The following is a 20,139-nucleotide window of genomic DNA, read 5'->3' on the forward strand; positions in this document are numbered from 1 at the left end:
TGCTGGGATGTTCCATAATGTACTCTGTTGCTGCGCTTTGACCTGGTTCCTAGGTCTTGTATGAACCACCATGTCTTTTATACTTCTAGACCTCCTGAAAACGAACATGGTTTGTTCGAAGCTCAATGGACCCATGCTCATGATCTGCCAATGTTTCGTTATTAACTCTTGGTTTTGTTGGACAGAGGATCATATTTGGTGACACAGATCAGTATATGTCATAGTTCTCATACTTTTTCTTTTATGTTTCTTTCAGGACTCATACCACTGACACTGTTCTCCACTGCCACTACATTGTCTTTGCTTATTTTGTCTATTATTTTTATAATGCATTAACAGGTTTTACTGTCCAGATTTGTTTGAACTGTTGTGCACCGAAATTGACCAAACACTTCATTTCTTTTATTCATTACAAGAATATCTTTGAAAACGGTGATATTCACAAAGGAAAGTGGAAGTCAGTTGATACATTAAAAATTTGAAAGAATTTTTAGGCACTGCCTTAAAATGTACCTTTTTATCTACTCTGGATTTCCTCAAATGTAATTTGTTGATATATTCGGAAATAATACATTGCTTCATGAATCGGTAATTAAATCACATTTAAAGTCCACTGGTCCCAGGTTTCAGCTCTAGTTGAATTCTAATACTGTTGTATTGTGTCAATATCAGATCTTGTCCCTGGAGACCTGTGCAACAAATTTTACCATGGTATGGACATATGCTAAAACCCATGACAACAGCCAACTAATACTTGACGGTCATCGAGGTGTATGTCAAATTTTTTAAGTATGATTACACAGATGAAGATATGTTCCCATAAGTTACATGACCCAGCTACACAAATTAAAGTTGCAATAGGAGCAAGCATACAAATACTTTACTCATGTTCTGTGTTAAATGCCTTGGTACAATTTTGATGGTAGAACAAGTAGTATGGTATTCAATTAAGATTCTGTCCGGGCAGAGAGAAATCTATTTCATAATTCATGCTTCTGCACTTAGTTCGGATAATTGAAAAAGAGATTTTTCAGACCATACTTAATGAATAACATCATTACAAATACCAGAGGGGATATTTAAACCAAGATACTCCATGACTGTAGATGCCTTTCTGAGCTGCTTCCAAAAATTAAAACATCTGTCTCTATCAAAATGAATCATTCAGTAGAATTTTTGTAACTACAAATAGTTATAAAAGTATTTGGGCTATTGGAAATCACATCTTCTCCCGACCTCAGAGAATAAAGGAAATAAACAAAGTTCTGTGAGTTCAGAGAGTCCTTGTTGGTGTTCTCTTTCACAAGGCATGGATTATGTTATAAACTGACTACTTTGGCTATAAACCTCTTTGTGATCCTTAGTAAGATAGACATTAACTTAAACCTCATTTTCACACAGACATGGTTACAAGCACAGCTAGATGGATGGAGCTCCTTTTCCACTCGATTTAAAAGGAAACTATTAAAAATGGGGGTCACCTCGTGGATTACATAGTAACTCGAAAATTGACAGGTCGCAGTATAAATATCATTCTTTAATGTCAATAATGTTAAATCTCCCTCTAAGAAAGTTTCTTCCAGATGTCTTGATGGGCTGTGGATGATATTGGAGCTATCCTTAAGTGTGCCAAACAACGGGGAGTATGCATTGCACACTAAGGAAGTAATGTCATTAGATCAAATAAGTAATAGACTCAACTCAGTCATATGACATGTACTTGTGTCTACAGTGCTACCTAAAATTCGCCCATTGCTTTCTAATGCCTATATCTTTCCTAACTACATAGATGAATAGCACATTGACCCCTGGTTACATATGACTTATAATATTGACATCTGAATAGCCCAAAGTCTAGCACAGGTCTGGCTGTGTATCATTGATGTGCTTTACGTCACTCAGGCTAAACGAAAATCAGCAGGACTAGACCTATTATTTTGGGCTGGGACTAAGGGCCCCATTATAATGGTGGTGGGACTGCCATCGCCAGGCCATCGGTGGCGGTCCCACCGCCATCAGACTGTGCAACACCGCCCACCACATTAGAATGGCGTGTGGATGGTCAGCGGGCGGAGGGACCATCCAACACTGACCCGATGGGCTCAAGGAACCCATCAGACTGTCGGACGGACTCAGACACCACCATAGGAATTACAATGTCAGTTTCCGCCAGCCTTTTCATGGTGGTTAACCCACCATGAAACGCAGGCAGAAAGTGATTTGGGGCCCATAGCAGGTCCCCCTTTACACCTGGACCTCTGCCATGGTGCCCCCTAAACATCCCTGCACCATGAGGCAGGTGCCACATGGTGCCTGCAACATAGAGCAGTGATGTTTTAAATGTTTTTTTTTTTGTATTATGCTATGTGCTGCAGTGCGCAGCACATGGCGCAAATCAAAAGATACACATTGCGACTGCCTTGAATGCCTTTCTTCCTTTTGAATGCGGTAGCATCCTAATTCCAATGACGGGATGGCTGACAGCTAGTCGGGTGACAGGATGAGGGATGGACGAAAGTCTGACAGCCATTATAATGAGGCCCTGTATTCTAATCAGATTTGTGTGTTGCAAAATGTTTGTAGTCACTAACCCAAGGCTATTAAGCGTTCTAGGCACGCTTTCTTATTTCTATGTCAAAACATAGCTAAAGCACTATATTTTCGAGTTCAAGGGTCATTCTAGATTCTTCTGAGTGATGGCATCCTAGATCACCATCTTTTATTGCAATGCCATGAGCCTGCCTTTATAGTGGTTGCACAATTGAGTCTCTAAATCTAGTGCTAGTCGAAATCTTACTTGCACCACAGATCACCAATCTGGTAAAATTGTTAACACTAAAATATAGTATCAAGCAGTCCAGAGAACGCACATTGACAAAGCCAATATCTCAGGCTCTTGAGTTCAATACTTACATTGGTGTTAAATATGTAAACGGTATTGTTTGGCACATAAATTGTTTTGTGATGGATTAGCCTCACTGAGGCATTAGTTGCATCATATTTTTCTAATATAACAACTTCATTTAATTTTGTAAATGCATTTTTGATTTCAAATGATTTAATAATATTGATACATAAGGCATCATAAATTGTATCGCATGAAATCAGTGAAATTATTGAATACTTGGAAGAAAATGGATATTGGTTGGGGAGGATGTGAATCCTATCTAATTAATAACTCCCAAAATCCTGTAAGGCCATACAAAGTTCAGGGCTTCAAGGACCTCGGGGATAGCACTTAGGGGCCAGGAAAAACTCTTGTAGAGGCCACCAGTAATGTCAAGTCCAGTTGGAGTTGTAATTGGTCTACTGATCAAGCCAGGAATAGGCCTCTTGAATGTTGTTATGTCCCTGTAGCTGCAGAGGTCAGCCAACTGACCCTTGGAGTTTACTTCTTAGGCCTGGTGCAAGTGGGAGCAGGTCCGCCCTTTAGATCTCCTCACATGCCACTAACAGCAGGTCCAGTCATTTTTTGCTCTGCTAAGGGTCCAGAAAGTGTTCTGAGGAACTGAAGGTGAGGTCTTCAATTCATAACCCACTGGGTGAGGACACTACTTGACCTAAGGGCTTAAAGCTCCCAAGGGCAAACTGTTAGGCCTAGGGTAGGAAGTATGAGTAGATGTGTTCCTGTGTCCAAACTAATCAGACCATGGATGAGTAATTTTCTAATTCTGATTGAGAAATAATTTATACCATTAGGAAGAGAGCCCTAGCCCAAGAAAAGTACACTAGTTTTAACAAGAAATTGTCCCCTTAAAAAGTGGGCTTCGGGGTTAGAGTAAGGTTGCCAGGCATTTTTTGCCCAAAGTTAGTTCACAATTTTCTGTTCAAAGAAAGGTTGTGTGTGTGTAAAAAGGCCAGTTGCACAACTGGATGATGGCGGGTAGCTGAATAAGAAAAGGTTGTCACGAGTGCAACAAGACAGTTCTCTTATTAATATGTGTGAGGGAGCAGAACACCAGAAGGTAAATGTTTAACTGTATCATTTGGTTATATTTAAAAAAAAAAATAATAAACATATCTCTGTTGTATTAATGAGGTACGTATCTGACATCTTGTTTAAAGCTTTATTTATTTTGGTTCCTCTTTCACCTTTTTGTTTGAAGTCTAAAGGGGGAACATGTGTGTGGTGTAGGCTGGGAGGCATGGAGCTTTTAAGGTTGGTGTTCGATATTACAAAACTGCTTCTGGGGACAGACACCTCTTTTACTGAAACTAAGGCAGTAGTCTAAAGCTCGATTTAGGGTCAAAAGATCCCTCTTGTCCAGGCTTCTGTATTCACTATAAAAGTTAAATTCACCTGTCCCATCTCTTTTACTTAACCTCTTCCATGCTCATGATGGCTCCCGGCCGTCATGAGTAATGGTGGGCGTGTGCTGATGACAGCCGGGAGCCGTCATGACCACGCCCGCGATTGGAATCTCAGCACTGCGGCGGAATTTGCGCCGCAGCGATGAGGTTAAGTTGGGTTATGCTGGGCCACATTCCTCTCTTGATCCATCCTTCCAGGCCCAAGCCATTGCCACCACTCTAGGAACAGTATTTCACATCTCAGCAAATAAGCATTGACAGGCCATTTGCTGGCAGGCCAATGCTACTTAGCCAGTGAGGGCTACAGGCAGGGAACATATAACTTTTTAAAACTTCACCACTGAATTGGATTAATAAATATTAAATATCAAAAACAATGGTTAAACCCTCTCTGTAGCTTCTTCCAAATGCAATATATAACATTTAAAAAGCTGTGTTTACTTTTTCTTCATAGAGCCAGCTACAGCCTTTACAGTGAAAATAGTTTCTGAGGGTTAGTTGCAGTAGAGAAATGCAAACATTAACTTCTTACATGTTCCTATTTTTAAATGCCAGTCTTTCTGCCATGCTGGCTACAAGACCTACTTAGGAGTGACTTATTTAATATGAAAAATTAGGGCTTTATCACTTTCAAAAGGTATTTATTGAACGTCAGCCTGCATGTTTATAAGTTGCAGGAGTCAGGCCACACGTAGGACAGAATCCATGGCTTCCTTTTTCATGTAGTGAAAGGCACAACAGGTGCTGAGGTCCACAAATGATATTTCACTTTCTTTGCCTTTAGAGTATATTCTTACACCATATGATGTGGCGTTCCTGAAAAATTAAAAATGCAAACTCGGAGCTGGCCAATTTTAAGTTTTTCGTGGTCCGAGCATGTACAATGGAGACGAAGACAGCAGTAACCCAGAGTTAATAAACAGCAGCATTAGTCCACTACAAATTTAGGTAAATTCACAAAAAGGGGCACTTTCTCACAATAATAAATACTGTTTGATATGGGCAAACTTTACAAATCTTGTTATGTAGCTGCTAGTTCCGATTTATGACTAATTTGTAACTCTTTATGTGTAATGAAACTGCTCTAGCCCCAATCATTCTTAAAGTGTAATCTAAATATTTATGTCCATGAGAGGTATCAAAGCTTGCTGTGGTATGCCTTTACAGAAGTGGCAAGCTATTGTGCTGCACGGTTGGTAGGTTACTATCTGCGACTGCTTTCCACTTAAACACTGAAGACCAGACATCTTGCTGGTGAGACCCTGAAGCAAGAGTGCAGCAACTTCTAGCACTACAAACAAATCCACCTTAGAGTTTCAGCAGCACAACTCCAGGTCCTCGCCAACTGATAGTTAGGTGGTATCTGATAGTAGGGCAACACCAAAGAGTGCCAAGCTTCCATATTCTGCCTTCATGATTCTGCTAGAGTAATAGTAAAAAACAAACAATACCCCTGTATGCAGGCGCATACAACTAATAGTCCAATGAAATGCCCATGTGCAGTGAAAAAGAAAAACTCCTGACTGAGAGTTAAAATCCAGCATGAGCTGGCCAATATGTGAATGACATAACTGGGACTGGACATATTTTTTTTCAATCAGCATAATGAATCCAGGAGGAAATTCAAAGTTTCCACTAAATGCTCATCCACCTTCCACCACTGAAGAAAGAGTCAAGTCAAGTCAAGTTAAAATTTGTATAGCGCACTACTCACCCAGAGGGTCTCAAGGCGCTTGAGGGAGGGGGGGAGCTTTACTTATCAAATATCCAAGTTTTTAGTTGTTTTCTGAAGGAGAGGTGGTTCTGTGTGAGGCGGAGGTGGGTGGGGAGGGAATTCCAGGTCTTGGCCGCTAAGTAGGAGAAGGATCTTCCTCCCATGGTGGATCTTTGGATGCGTGTAATTGCGGCGAGGGCTTGGTTGGACGATCGAAGTTGGCGGGTGGGGGTGTAGAAGGACAGGCGCGTGTTGAGGTATTCGGGTCCTAGGTCGTAGAGGGCTTTGTGTGCGTGGGTGAGGAGGCGGAATGTTATTCTCTTGTTGACGGGGAGCCAGTGGAGGTCTTTCAGGTGATCGGAAATGTGAGCTTGGCGGGGGATGTCTAGGATGAGTCTGTCTGAGGCATTTTGGATGCGTTGGAGTTTTTTCTGTAGTTTGGCTGTGGTGCCGGCGTAAAGGGTGTTTCCGTAGTCCAGTCGGCTTGTGACCAGTGCATGGGTGACCTTCTTTCTTGTTTCGGTGGGGATCCAGCGGAAGATTTTTTTTGAGCATATGTAGGATGTTGAAGCATGATGATGAGACGGCGTTGACTTGTCTGGTCATTGATAGGGAAGAGTCCAGGATGAAGCCCAGGTTACGTGCGTGGTTCGTTGGTATGGGTGCGGTTCCCAGGGCCGGTGGCCACCATGAGTCATCCCAGACGGAGGGGGATGATCCTAAGATGAGGACTTCAGTTTTGTCCGAGTTTAGTTTTAAAGGGCTGTTCTTCATCCACTCGGCTACTTCTTTCATCCCTTCGTGTAGGTTGGTTTTGGTGGTGTTTGGGTCTTTGGTGAGGGGTAGGATCAGCTGAGTATCGTCTGCGTAAGAGATAATGTTGAGGTTGTGTTGGCGCGCAATGGATGCGAGGGGACTCATGTATACGTTGAAGAGGGTGGGCTTTTTTGCTGCCTTGCTTGATTTGATGGTTTTTCAAGGGTGCTAATTCGTCAGGGCTGTGGGTGATCCATTGTGTGAGGTTGGTGGCTGCTTGGTTTGGGTCCGATGATTTTGCAGGAGGGTTTTGGTGAAGCGATGTGAAGAGCTGGTCGGTGGTAATTTTATTCCAGTTTCTCCGGGGAAATGGTTGTGGGTGGTTGTGGGTCATGGTCTTTTTGTAGTTGAAGTGCACGCAGCTGTGGTCCGTCCAATGGAGAGCTGTGGTGTGATTAAAGGAGATGTGCTTGCTGGAGGTGAAGATTGGGTCGAGCGTGTGCCCGGCGAAGTGGGTGGGGGTGTCAACAAGTTGTTTGAGTCCGAGATTGGCGAGGTTGTCTAAAAGGGTGGTGGTGTTGTTGTAATTGATCTTTTCCAGGTGGAAGTTGAGGTCTCCCAGTAGAATGTAGTCCTCAGAGGGGAGGGCGTGAGGGCTGATGAAGTCTGTGAGGTCTTCGCTGAATTGTGTGCGCGGTCCGGGTGGTCTATAGATGAGGGTGCCTCTGAGTGTGGTTAGGGTCGGTGTGAATCTGGAAGTGAAGGTATTCGGCGGTTGTGAGGTTGTCATCGGAACTGGTCGTGATGCGGATGGTGTTCTTATGAACGATGGCGATTCCTCCTCCTGTTTGGTTGATGCGGTCCTTTCGGATGATCTTGTAGCTGTCCGGGATGGCTATGGCGATGTCGGGCGCTGATGAGGCGTTCATCCAGGTTTCTGTAAGAAAGGCGACATCCGGCGATGTGGTGTCGAGTAGGTTCCAAAGTTCAATGGCGTGTCTGTGGATCGAGCGGGTGTTGAGTAGGATGCATTTCAGGTGGTTAGTGTCGGATCTCTGTTTGGAGTCTGTGGATTTGGTGTTGGTCCTTATGCAGTCGAACTTGCAGGAGTGGCAGGTGAAGGATCCATGGGTGTGCCCTGGGGCGGCTTGGTAGCAGTTTGGGAGTCGGCCGGGGTTAAGTGCTAAGAGGGTAGCGGCGTCATACGTTACGTGGGTGGAGAGGATTTTGCGGGGGCCAGGGGTTCTGGCGCTGGGCGCGGTCCAGGCGCGGACGGGCGTAGACGGGCTTACCTTTGGCGCACCTTCGGCGCGCATGGGGCACGCCCGCTGCGCGTGAACGCTGCGCGTCTGTTGCTCTGACATATGTGGATAGTGGAGGGGGGCGGGGCGAGGGAGGAGCAGCTGGGAGGCGGGAGCGGGGTGGAGAGACGGGCTATGGGGCACAACAACAACAAAATGGCAGCAAAAAAGAAAGCGAAACAGGGCGAGACTGGGGCACAATCTGTGGTGACTCCTAGATATGGGCAGAGGCGCAATCGGGCACAAATAACTTTAAAAGCAATGCGAGCAGTGCAATAACATGTAGGTTCACGCTACCAGGCTGCTACAAATGACAATGCGAGCAATACAAATGACAATGAGAGCAATGCAAAGGCACTATAGTGCTACGAAATCACAAACAATAACAATGAAATAGCGCAAATGATAATGGCAGCAAAGCGAGGGAAGCGCAGATCAACTATCAGCAGCGGAGATCAGGATGAGCTTGAAGCGCTACGATACCAAAATCCTTGGGAGCGAGGGGAGCGACCGCTTCTGAGCGAGTCAGGAGGGTCACAGCGCAGGAATAGACAGGACGGTCTACAGCTATCTGTGGGAGGGAGGAGCAGCTGGGAGGCGGGAGCGAGGTGGAGAGACGGGCTATGGGGCACAACAACAACAAAATGGCAGCAAAAAAGAAAGCGAAACAGGGTGAGACTGGGACACAATCTGTGGTGACTCCTAGATATGGGCAGAGGCGCAATCGGGCACAAATAACTTTAAAAGCAATGCGAGCAGTGCAATAACATGTAGGTTCGCGCTACCAGGCTGCTACAAATGACAAAGCGAGCAATACAAATGACAATGAGAGCAATGAAAAGGCACTATAGTGCTACGAAATCACAAACAATAACAATGAAATAGCGCAAATGATAATGGCAGCAAAGCGAGCGAAGCGCAGATCAACTATCAGCAGCAGAGATCAGGATGAGCTTGAAGCGCTACGATACCAAAATCCTTGGGAGCGAGGGGAGCGACCGCTTCTGAGCGAGTCAGGAGGGTCACAAAGAAATGATTAAGCAATGGAATTTAGTTTAAATTTGCATGCAGTTCTCATTCCTCAGAGGTTCGAGGTCCTCTGTCTGTGAAATCAAGGCTCAACACCTATGTGAGGGTCCGGGCAATGTTAATTGCAATCGCAGCCACCTATGGTGCTTACTTAATGACTCCTAATAGGGACAATTGTAGCCTTTTCAAATACAGACAAAGGGGAAGTCTTATACTAGTGTCCAGTTCCAGTGGTGATGTTTTCGAATTAAAATGCTGTTTGGGCAGTTTGTTGTTCACAAAATATGAAGCCAAATCCACTGCCTCCCCATCAGACTAAATGAGCTGTTGTCTCCATGAGAGAAGAGACTGTAGTTTACCACCTCTGCAATTTCCAAAGCTTTTTTTCTTTAACATATGGAAACATGGGGGCGTGGCTTACGTGCCGCTGGAACGCGACGGACCTCCCGTAAGCTCTGCAGGGCTGCGGGCGTCTTTGCTGCTAAAATACCTCAAATGCGCTGATTTCTGCCGGACTTTCAGAGGTATATGCAGCGGAACATGTGCTCCGTATACTGCCTGGGATTTCAGTGACTTTTATGCCGGATTTATGAGGCAACAGTCATCGGCGTTTTTCCTTCATATTCGGGACGCGGGTGGCCGCCATTTTGAGCCGCCGTGCCCGCGTCCATACACCGGCTTTCCAGACTTCTGCAACTGCCGGCGCTGTGACCTCCAGCACTCCTGTAATGTACTGATTCTCTTTTCTTCTCTACTTGCAAAGCGTGGCAATGTGCACAATGTTTCGCTTGTTATGTGCCTGACTTGTCCCCTCAGCGTCTTCGCCTCTGAGACCACGGCGGCCATTTTACTGCCCTGGTATGCAATTGTATTTTTATCTGCGCAGCATGCGTCCATGAATGCGTTAATCCGCCTGGATGTTATCCACCCTACAGTTTTTGTCTTATTTTAACCTCTCTTCATGGCATCTTTGCTGATTTAGAGCATCATGTCACTTATGAGACAGTTATAGCCATTCTTGTTGCGGATTCTGGTCTTTCATCAAGGTGTGAGCTGCTGGTGCTACTCCGCTAGTGTGCCTTTGCTGTTTCTCCTCATACTCTCCACTCCTAAGCTCATCTCTCTGCGTTCTTTAAGAGTTTCACACCGCTCTTCTCAGTAGTCATATTACTCCTTTGAATTTGGATGAGCTCTTCAGGTGCCATAATGTCTCATGACGCAAGTTCTATTAAGTTGTCCCACACAGGCACCAAGCCTAAGAGAATCAAAAATGACCCACCCTCCCCTATTCCTACTTCTCCTAATCCCGTTCTGGACTCCATACTAGAAGAGGTACGGGATCTACAACCCTTTATGTCTGCCACAAATGAGAAGCTCAAGCAGATTGAGGAGAGGTGGGTCACTATGCAGGGTAAAGTTCTAAACCTGGAATAGCGCGTCAGTGATATTCAGGATGTCTCTGCTAAAATCCCCCAACTGGAAATGAGATTCAAATGCTCAAGCTCCACACCGAGGACCTTGAAAATCGTAACAGAAGAAATAACCTACGCTTATATGGGGTTCCGGAGAATGTTGAGGGATCGGATATGGTGTCCTTTGTTCGAAAATTCCTGCATGAACTTTTGGACCTCCAACCTGCGTCAAATCCTCTTAATATCCAGGGTGCCTACCGTTTAGGTCGTCTCAACTCCAATTCCTCTAAACCTCGTGGCATCTTCATTTTATTTCTCGAGTTTACTGAACTAATGACTGTTCTCAAATCTGCCAGACTTAAGCGACGTCTCATATGGTCAGGACATAATATTTTTATTTCACAGGACCTTTCCAACACAACTAATGCCCGACGAAAGGAGTTTTTGAATGTTCGTCCGCAAATGAGAGAGCTCAATATTAAATATGGTATTCTGCATCCATGTCTGTGCAAGATCACGCACAATGGTCATACTCGTTCCTTTGATGATCCTCAGAAGCTCCATGCCTATCTTCAGACTGTTTCTGCACCTGATATGGACACTAATGTCTGAACTATCTTATACGTGCTTGAAATTGTTATGTTTTATCTGATTGCTCTGGACTCGTCATGATTCTTTTTCTGTGTCGTCCTCTCTCTTGAGGTTTCATGGTTTCTCACTTTCCTTGCCTGTTCTTGCTCTTCTGCAGCTCGGTGAGGTCCGCGTCGTCATTGGCGTCTTCCACTCCCGATGTTGTTGTGGTGTTCTCTCTCCTCTCAGACCTGGCTTCTTTGCCTTGATCTGTTTTCTTATTCCTTTCTTGTTGTTTCCCTCTTTTTTCTCCCTTTTCTTATTTACTTTCTCCCTTTCTGTTTTCTTCGCTGACTTGTGCACTCCTTTCCTTTTCTCTTACTGGACAATTTTTATTTCTTGTTCTCTGGTTTCTCTGGTCCATGTTGTTGAACAATGTGATTTTGGGCGTATTTATCTTTCTTATCCTACATGTAATGAGTGTTTTGTTCCGGTGTTTCATCTATTTATTTTTTTGTTGTGCCCTTTCTTGTAGAGATTCTCCGGCCATGTGTCTTCCCCTAGTGTCTTGCCCCATCCTCACCTCCCATCATGTGTAATTTTGTAACGTGGAATGTTCGAGGTCTTGGACACCCTGTCAAGCGTCAAAAGGTATTGTCACATTTATCCAAACTTAATTCTCAAGTTGTTTTTTTACAAGAGACTTTTTGTACATATATCGAATCCTCCAAGTTGAAAAGGCATTGGGTGGGTCAAGTGGTATTCTCTCCTGCTGTTAACAAGAAAGGGGGTGTTGCGATTCTGTTCCACAAAGGTTTGTCGGTCCAAATTCTATCATCTCAGAATGATGGTGAAGGGCGCTGGGTAATGGCAAAGGTTGTGATCCAAAATAAGACTTTAGTTCTATTAAACATTTATGGTCCGGTTCGACCAGACCCCAAATTCTGGAACGATATCAAAATTCTTATCTCTACTATGGATTGCCCAAATATTGTAATAGCCGGTGATTTTAATCAATGGTGAGATCCATTCTCTCACAGACTTTCTTCACACAAATTTCAACCTGATAAGTCTCATAAATGTTTCCAATCTGCCAAAGTGCCCTCTCTATGATGTATGGAAGACTTGCAATCCTGATTCCCTGGATTATACTTTTTTCTCAAATGTTCATCATACCAGCTCAAGGATAGACTATATTATGGTTAGTAAGGCCCTCCTTCCCTCTCTCCAAAAGTCCGATATTGGTTCTATTTATATTTCAGACCATGCCCCTGTTCATGCGGCCATTGAACTTCCCCCAGTTTCAGTCGTTGGAAATTTAATACTTACCTGTTGTCTGATGCTACTTTTGTTAAGGAAGTTACGGTGTTCATTAATTAGTTTTTTACCCTTAACAACCCCTCAGACACCTCTATCCCCAATAATTGGGATGCCTTCAAAGGTGCCTTTCGAGCTTTCACAATCTCTTATGTAACTAGAAAGAAGAAAGCTAATAGAAGTAAATATGAAGACCAACTCAAACATAATAAATTACTTGAACACTCGTATTTATCCTCAAAATCCACAGATGCCCTTCATAATCTAATTAAAGCAAAATCTGACTTGAATAAAATTGCTACGGTGGAAGCTTGCAATACCCTCTTAAAAATCAAATCTAAATATTATGGGGGCCAGAACAAGGCTGGCAAAATGTTAGCAAACTAATTCAAAATCAAATCTGAACGTAAAACTATTGGCCCTATTTTTAATAACTGTACAAACAAATTAGTTTCCTCTGATGAGGATATTGGGAAAGTTTTTCATGATTATTACCATTCTCTCGTCACTGATAACACCCACCCGTCTGATTCCAATTTAGCGTCTTTCTTTGATGGTCTCCCTTCTCCACCATCACTCCTGAAGAGTTTGCCCAATTGGAGAAAGATATCTCTCTTCAGGAAATTCTTCAGGCCATCAACTCCCTCAAAAAATCTAAGGCGACGGGCCCTGATGGATTACCTATTGAGTTTTACTCTATGTTTCATGCCATATTTGTACCCAGACTGCTCCAACTTTTTAACTCCTTTATTTCCTCTGCCAGAGCCTCGGGATCCTTCTTGGATGCCCTCATCATTATAATTCCCAAACCAGATAAGGACCATTCCCAATGTAAGAACTATCGCCCGATTTCCCTGATTAATTATGATTGTAAAAATTTTTGCTAAAATTCTTGCTTCCCGTCTAGATGCCCTCATTCCCCTCCTGATTAAAACTGATCAGGTAGGCTTTGTAAAAGGTAGGTTAGCCTCTAATAATGCCCGTATGTTTTCTAACATAATTTCTCATAGCAAATCCTTTAAATATCCCCTAGTCCATGGATGCAGAGAAAGCATTCGATCGAATCAACTGGCAATTTATGTTTTGTACTTTGCAATGGTTCGGATTTGGTCCCTAATTTATTTCCTTAGTCAAGCTCCTCTATTCCTCTCCCCGTGCCAGTATTTTTGTCAACAACCACTTTTCTAGATTTTTTTCCCTATCCAGGGGTACAAGGCAAGGTTGTCCTCTCTCCCCTTTGTTATTTATTTTATGTCTGGAGCCTTTTTTGGAGCGCATCCGACACAACCCAAATATTAATGGTTTTAAACTAGCCTCTATTGAAACAAAAATCTCTGCATATGCAGATGACATCCTACTCTACATGGCTAACCCAGTCACTTCGCTCCCACATTTCATGGATGAAGTTTGTTTATATTCCTCTATTTCAGGTTATAAACTTAATTTATCTAAAACAGAAGTCTTACCTTTAAATACTGTTTGTTACCAATACATGTTTGCCTCAACGGATTTTGCCTGGTGCCCTTCCAAAATAAAATACCTCGGCATTTGGTTTTCCTCATCCCTAGTTGATACACTTAAGTTTACGTTTGACTCACTTATCAAGAAACTCCAATCCCTCCTCCAACGCTGGTCTCCCTTATTCCTGTCATGGTGGGGCAGACTAGATACTATTAAAATGATGATTACACCCCATATACTCTATTCTGTCTCTATGCTTCCTATAAAAATACCTAACTCATACTTTGCTCGCTTGAATTCTTTGTGTCCTAAATTCTTGTGGAAGGGTAAACACCCTCGCATTGCGTTGCAAAAACTCATCCGCCCCAAAAACGAAGGAGGTGTTCGTTTTCCTAACTTCAAAATGTACCACTCTGCCTTTGTGATTAAACAATCCTTTTCTTTAGCTTATGACTTATCGGTTTCCCCAGTACCTAGATGGGTTTCCTTTGAACACTCATTGTTAAAAGATTTTTAGTTTCAACATATTGTCTATATGTCCAATTGCGCATTTTTGTCCAAACACCCGGTTATAAAATACTCTCAATCCCTGTTAAGTGACACACTTTCCAAAGGTTTATCTCCCCTTCAGGGTTTTTTGGCATCCATTGTGTGGTATAACAAGTTTCTTAAATATAAGGGTCAGTCTTTTTATTACAAGTACTGGAAAGAGAAGGGGCTCTCATTTTTGTATCAATTCTTTTCAAATGATTCTATTATCCCTTTTCATGAATTACAAACTGTTTACCAATTGCCCGCATCTTGTTTACAGGAGTATACAAACATAACTAATGCTATACAATCTCATTTATCGCTTCTTTCACCACCTGATGATCTACCTTCTTTTTCTCCCTTGTCTCCTCTTTATTCTTTGTTCTCTCTGCATCTACCCAAGGCTGCCCTTGTTTATAAAATATTGATGGCAAATGTTAATGACCGTCACAAATCATCTATTGAAGATGCTTGGGAAAGTGATTTGAATGTTGTGTTACCAGTTGATGTTTGGGATCGCCTATGGTCCAAATTATTCAAAGTTTCTCTTGCTGCACGTATTACGCAATCCCTTTTTTTCATTTACCATAGGGCTGTCCTCACACCTGAAAGTATTTCCAAGTTCTCACCTTCATCGCCTTCTTCATGCTGGTCTTGTTCTTCGGAAACAGGTACACCTAAGCATCATTTCTATGAGTGCACCTCAGTTTTATCATTTTGGAAATCTATTTGGAATATATGCATGCAAATGTTTCAATGTTCTGCATCATTGACATTAGTGCATGTATTTTTAGGCTCTATATCACACGAGATTGCTGTCCCCTCTTCTAATGCTAAGTTGCTTGATCTTTTCATTACTATTGCTTTTAAAGTGATTTTATCTTGTTGGAAAGATAATTCCAAACTATCTGTTACTACCTGGTGGAATTTCATATGTGATGAGCATAGGATTGCTGTTGCTTCCTCGTCCTCTATTTCGTTAAAAATTAAGTCTGATCTCCTATGGCTCCCCTTTGTTAATTTCCTCTCTTCTTCACCTTCCCCATTAATTACATAATTTGTTTTTCTTTCTCAGCATATATTCCTCTTTCTTTCGGTTTCTTTCTCTCTCCCTCCAACACTTTCTCATCCCCCCTTTTCTTTTCCTATCGCTTTTCTTTCTCTTCCTCTCTCATTCGTTTCTTTTCCTTTCTTCTTCGTCTAGGTTATTCTAGATTCTTTATTCATTATATGCCTCATGTTTTACCTTATTATATTCATTGTTATTACTGTATGGCTTTGTTTTATGTTTTGTTCAAACTGAATAAAAATTTCTTAAACAAAAAAAACCATATGGAAACATATAAAAGTGGGGGCTGGAAGAGGAGGGAAGTTAATTTACAGTTTCTTGTACCACTACTCTTGATCAAAGAAACTTAGGGACCGATTACGATTTTGGCGGTCTTACCGCTGTACCACTGTGGTGGTGGGCCCAAGAACTATGCCTAGCCAGTCATCTTCTGCCAGCCTTATTACGATGCATCCAGCCTGAACTGCCGGCTGCATCAACATTGTGGTTCCTGCCAGTGGTGCAGCAGACTGCAATGTTGGTGATGCATATTTTGTCAGGGCTGTGGCTTCCTGCTAGGCCTATTACGAAAACACAGTTGTACTGGTGGTCCCCTTGAGACAGTCCCCCATGGTGGTAGGCCGTCACCTTACTCTCTCAGCACAGCACCAGAACAGTGTCCATTGGATGGATACAAAAAACAACACAGCTGATGTCCATTGGCCAAGTGGACACACCTGCAAATAACACTATAAAAAGCACCCCATTCCAGACCAAAATCCTTTACCTCTCTACTGCAGCACGGCAAGACAAAGACCTAACTTTTGAGTGAGATAAGGCAGCCCTATTTTGTCTCCATCTCTTTTAGAGCTCTCCAATCACTATTTTTTGCACATGTTTCTCACATACCTTAGTTTTATTTTTCTTAAATCGTCACTCACTTTCATTTGTAACTATGTTACGCCAAAAGAATCCACATTTTTCAGATCCTGAGCTGTCAGTCATGGTGGATGAAATCATAAGAGTACAGCCACAATTGTTTGGAGCCCAAGTCCAACATGCTCCTCTTAGTTGGAAAAGGGAATTGTGGTCCAGAATATTCAACATTGAATGCTATAGGTACCACCCTGTACACAAAGGAGCAAAGTAGAAAGGGATGGAAAGACCTGAGAGTTGTGCATTCCCTGGCCTCCAAGCAAGACCTGGAGGCCCAGAAGATTGGCAGAGGCCCTCACAGGACCCCTTTACAACTGTTTCCCTGGGAGAAGAAGGTCTTGACGATCCTGCATTGTGAGGGCTTGACAAGAATAGCTGGTGGATTGGAGTCTAGTATGTTACACCTCACTGAAGGTCACAACACTTTAATGTGCTGTTTCCTCTCATCTCAGATTTTGCAATTGTGTTGTCTTTCTACTGTCCTAACATGCAAAACTCAAAGTATGAAAGGTGTTTGATTGTCAGTCTTAATGTATATTGTTGAATATAAGATCGCATGTATCAATATCCATGATGTCTGCAAGTGTATTGCTATGAAAATAACATTCAGGGACCCATGATATGTGTCAATATGTAAATGTATGGTCCATACTACCTGCTTTTTTTAAAACAGGCATGCTACAATAACCATTTTGAAAGTGTTGGAAAGTACAGATTGAAATGACTACAACTACCATGAGGCCCTGTTTCTGCAACCCTAAAGAAAATGCAACTGTGATTTTGCAGATTACAACTGATATTCATTCCCCATAGACTGAGTTATCTACATACAATGATCTACTCAGAGGCATGTATGTCTCCTTAGCTTAATGTTGCCCTGGTCTCCTCAACTAAAACTATTGATGGCATGAATAGAATCATACCAAGTGTGTGACTCAAATATTTGAAAGACATGAATGTAACTCAGCTGAGTAGAAGTGGCAGATGACCTATTGACACTGCATTGCTCACATGTTGACTAATGCTGACTATACAACCTAGTTGCATGAAGGCCTATATTGGACACAGCTAGGCATTAGAATGGCACAATACACATAACACCTCTCATTCTTTTGGCTTCAATGTTTATCAGATCTCATGTTTAAACCTTGTTCCAAAACACAACATCTCAGGACATCTAATGACCTCCTTATTTCTACAACATGTATTTAACCCCTTCCACGCTCATGACGAGCTGGGCTCGTCATGAGGTAGCCTCCTCACACGCTCATGACGAGCCCAGCTCGTCATGTAAAGTGCGGTTTTGAAAATCTCAGCGTGCGAGCGGAATTCCGCCCGCACGCATGCGGTTAATGTCTCCAAATGTCTTGTTAACAAGGTTAATATCACTAAAATGTATCACAAGAGTAATATTGACTTATTCAGTTATTCCTATGTTTCTGCACACTTTATCACCAAACATTTGGATGTAGATACCACACTTCCACCAATAACAATGTTCACTCTTCCACAACAGGTCGATCTGGCGTAGAGCCTGGGCAGAGTTTGGCCAGTGAAGAGACACACACTCCACTCCCTGATGAAGTCCTTAGTGCTGACAACAATTATGAAGATGTGGAAGTGGATGACATTAATGGTGTATCTGATCAGCCTGGGCAACAGTGAGTCTCATTGTTTCCTCACCAACACCTCCTGCTACAGCTGCAATACCTCAGTAAACCCCTGTACCGCAACCTCTGTGCCTGGCACAGTTCCTACCATCATGTGCCAACTGTGTCGGCTAGAGAGGAGCCAGGACCCAGTGGGAGAGGGCCCCCTGGGTCAAGGACAAAGTCTTGTGGTGGTAGGGATGATGCGTGGCGTACTGTGGGCCACTCACACACAGACCATCCTTGACTAGGTCTAGGGAGTCTATTATGAGTCCCAAGATGTAATGGTCCAGGTATTGACAAATATCCAGGAGATGAAGTAGCTGCAGAGCGACATACGTCAGGAGCTGGCCCCCCACAACACCAAGATAGTTTCCATGATAGAGGTCCTGCAGGACATCAATATAACCCTTTGTAGGGCTTTTCTACCACCATCTGCCACAGGAAGGGAGGTCCTGTCAGAGGAAGAAAGCTTGCAGACAATCCTGTCTTTGCAGCAGTGGATCCCCCCGTGTTCGCAAGAGGGACATCCAAGCAAAAATCCAGGTGGTGCGGATGGAAAGACACCCACCACTGCCAGGAAAAACCTCAACTTTAATTTCCTCCAGAGTGTGGAACACATTCTCTCTGTGGACTATTTCTGGACACATACTTTTCCGATGGGAGTAGTATTTTGGACTTTGGACTTCAGACCATTTGGCATCTACAGATATGGTTTCATTCACCATGACTGACTACTTAATTGTATTATGTTTGTTTTTTAACAATGTATCTCTTTCCCCAAGCCACATAGTCATTGTCTGCTGTAATAAATCTCACAATGCCAAAACAAGTTCATAGTGTAAGCATGGATATGCTGACTGTACACAAGGTGTAGCTCAGGATCATACCCATGTCACACCAACATATATATACAAGTATCTTGTCTTATAACATCTTTATTCCATTGCTCCAATCATAATCTGGCATGATGTCAGAAACAGCAAATCATACATGACTCAATTTTCTGTGTCAGTGATTCTATAGAAAATAGTAGTAAAGGTGTCTGCACAAGCCTGCAAAAGTAGTTTACCCATCAGAAGGTCATAATAGTGTGTTTTGTTTCATAGTAGCTCACATTACAGTACATGTAGAATGCTCCTGGGCTACATGATGTTAAAGACTGGCTTAGTCAGTGCATAATGCTCTCCAAGCCACAACAGGTAAAACACAACCAACTTTACATAAATTATTAGAATCAATCAAAAAAGAACAATGCTACCAACAACTAAGACTAGAACAATCTATAACACAGCTATGTCCAAAACTAACCAAACAAACTAAAACAATGTACGAGCACTTACAATACAAAGTAAGACTCTACCTAAACACTAACGGGCTAGAATATTTAGATACAAAAGCAACTCTCTACTTTAAAACATTAACACATAAACATAGAAACATGATAATTGTAAACTGAAATCTTAACTAAACATTTTTATTCTAACATATAAAATATAAATATGTCAATTAATGTTAACGTTGATTAAAAATTGTTTGACATAATAAATATATTTCATAACATAAAAATATCAATAACAATTATACAAATACCATTTCCCTCCTACTATAAATAATGTAAAATAACTTATGTTTTTGTAGCTGAAAAATGGAATCCAGTCAGTCAAAATAAATCCAAAGGTATAGGTATTCCAATACTTAGTTAAAAACCCCAAAACAAAATGGAAAAATACAAATGTGTAAAAAAACTCAGCCGACAAAATATCCATAGTGTAGAACCGTAAAAAAACATAAAAAATCAATTTAAAAAAAGAAATGCTCGAAGAAACCCCCAAAACTAAAGGAAATGTTAAATAGTTATCAGTTTACTATGAACTAATACCCATTTCCTTTTTTTAAAAAAACTGCATCCTTCTCCCAACGGCAATTTTGAAACCTAGAATACCTGTGGAAAAAAATGACAATATCTCCCGCATAAAGGGACTGATTCTGATCTCACTGGGAAGGGCTCCGAAAGGGATCGGTAGCGTGCAAATCTGATTCGGAGCCAATGTTTCCGACTGAATCATCCCACATTCCAGATGAACAAGTACAATGCAGGTAT

This window comes from Lissotriton helveticus, chromosome 1_1, assembly GCF_964261635.1.
Source record: "Lissotriton helveticus chromosome 1_1, aLisHel1.1, whole genome shotgun sequence".
In the NCBI taxonomy this organism is placed as follows: Eukaryota; Metazoa; Chordata; class Amphibia; order Caudata; family Salamandridae; genus Lissotriton; species Lissotriton helveticus.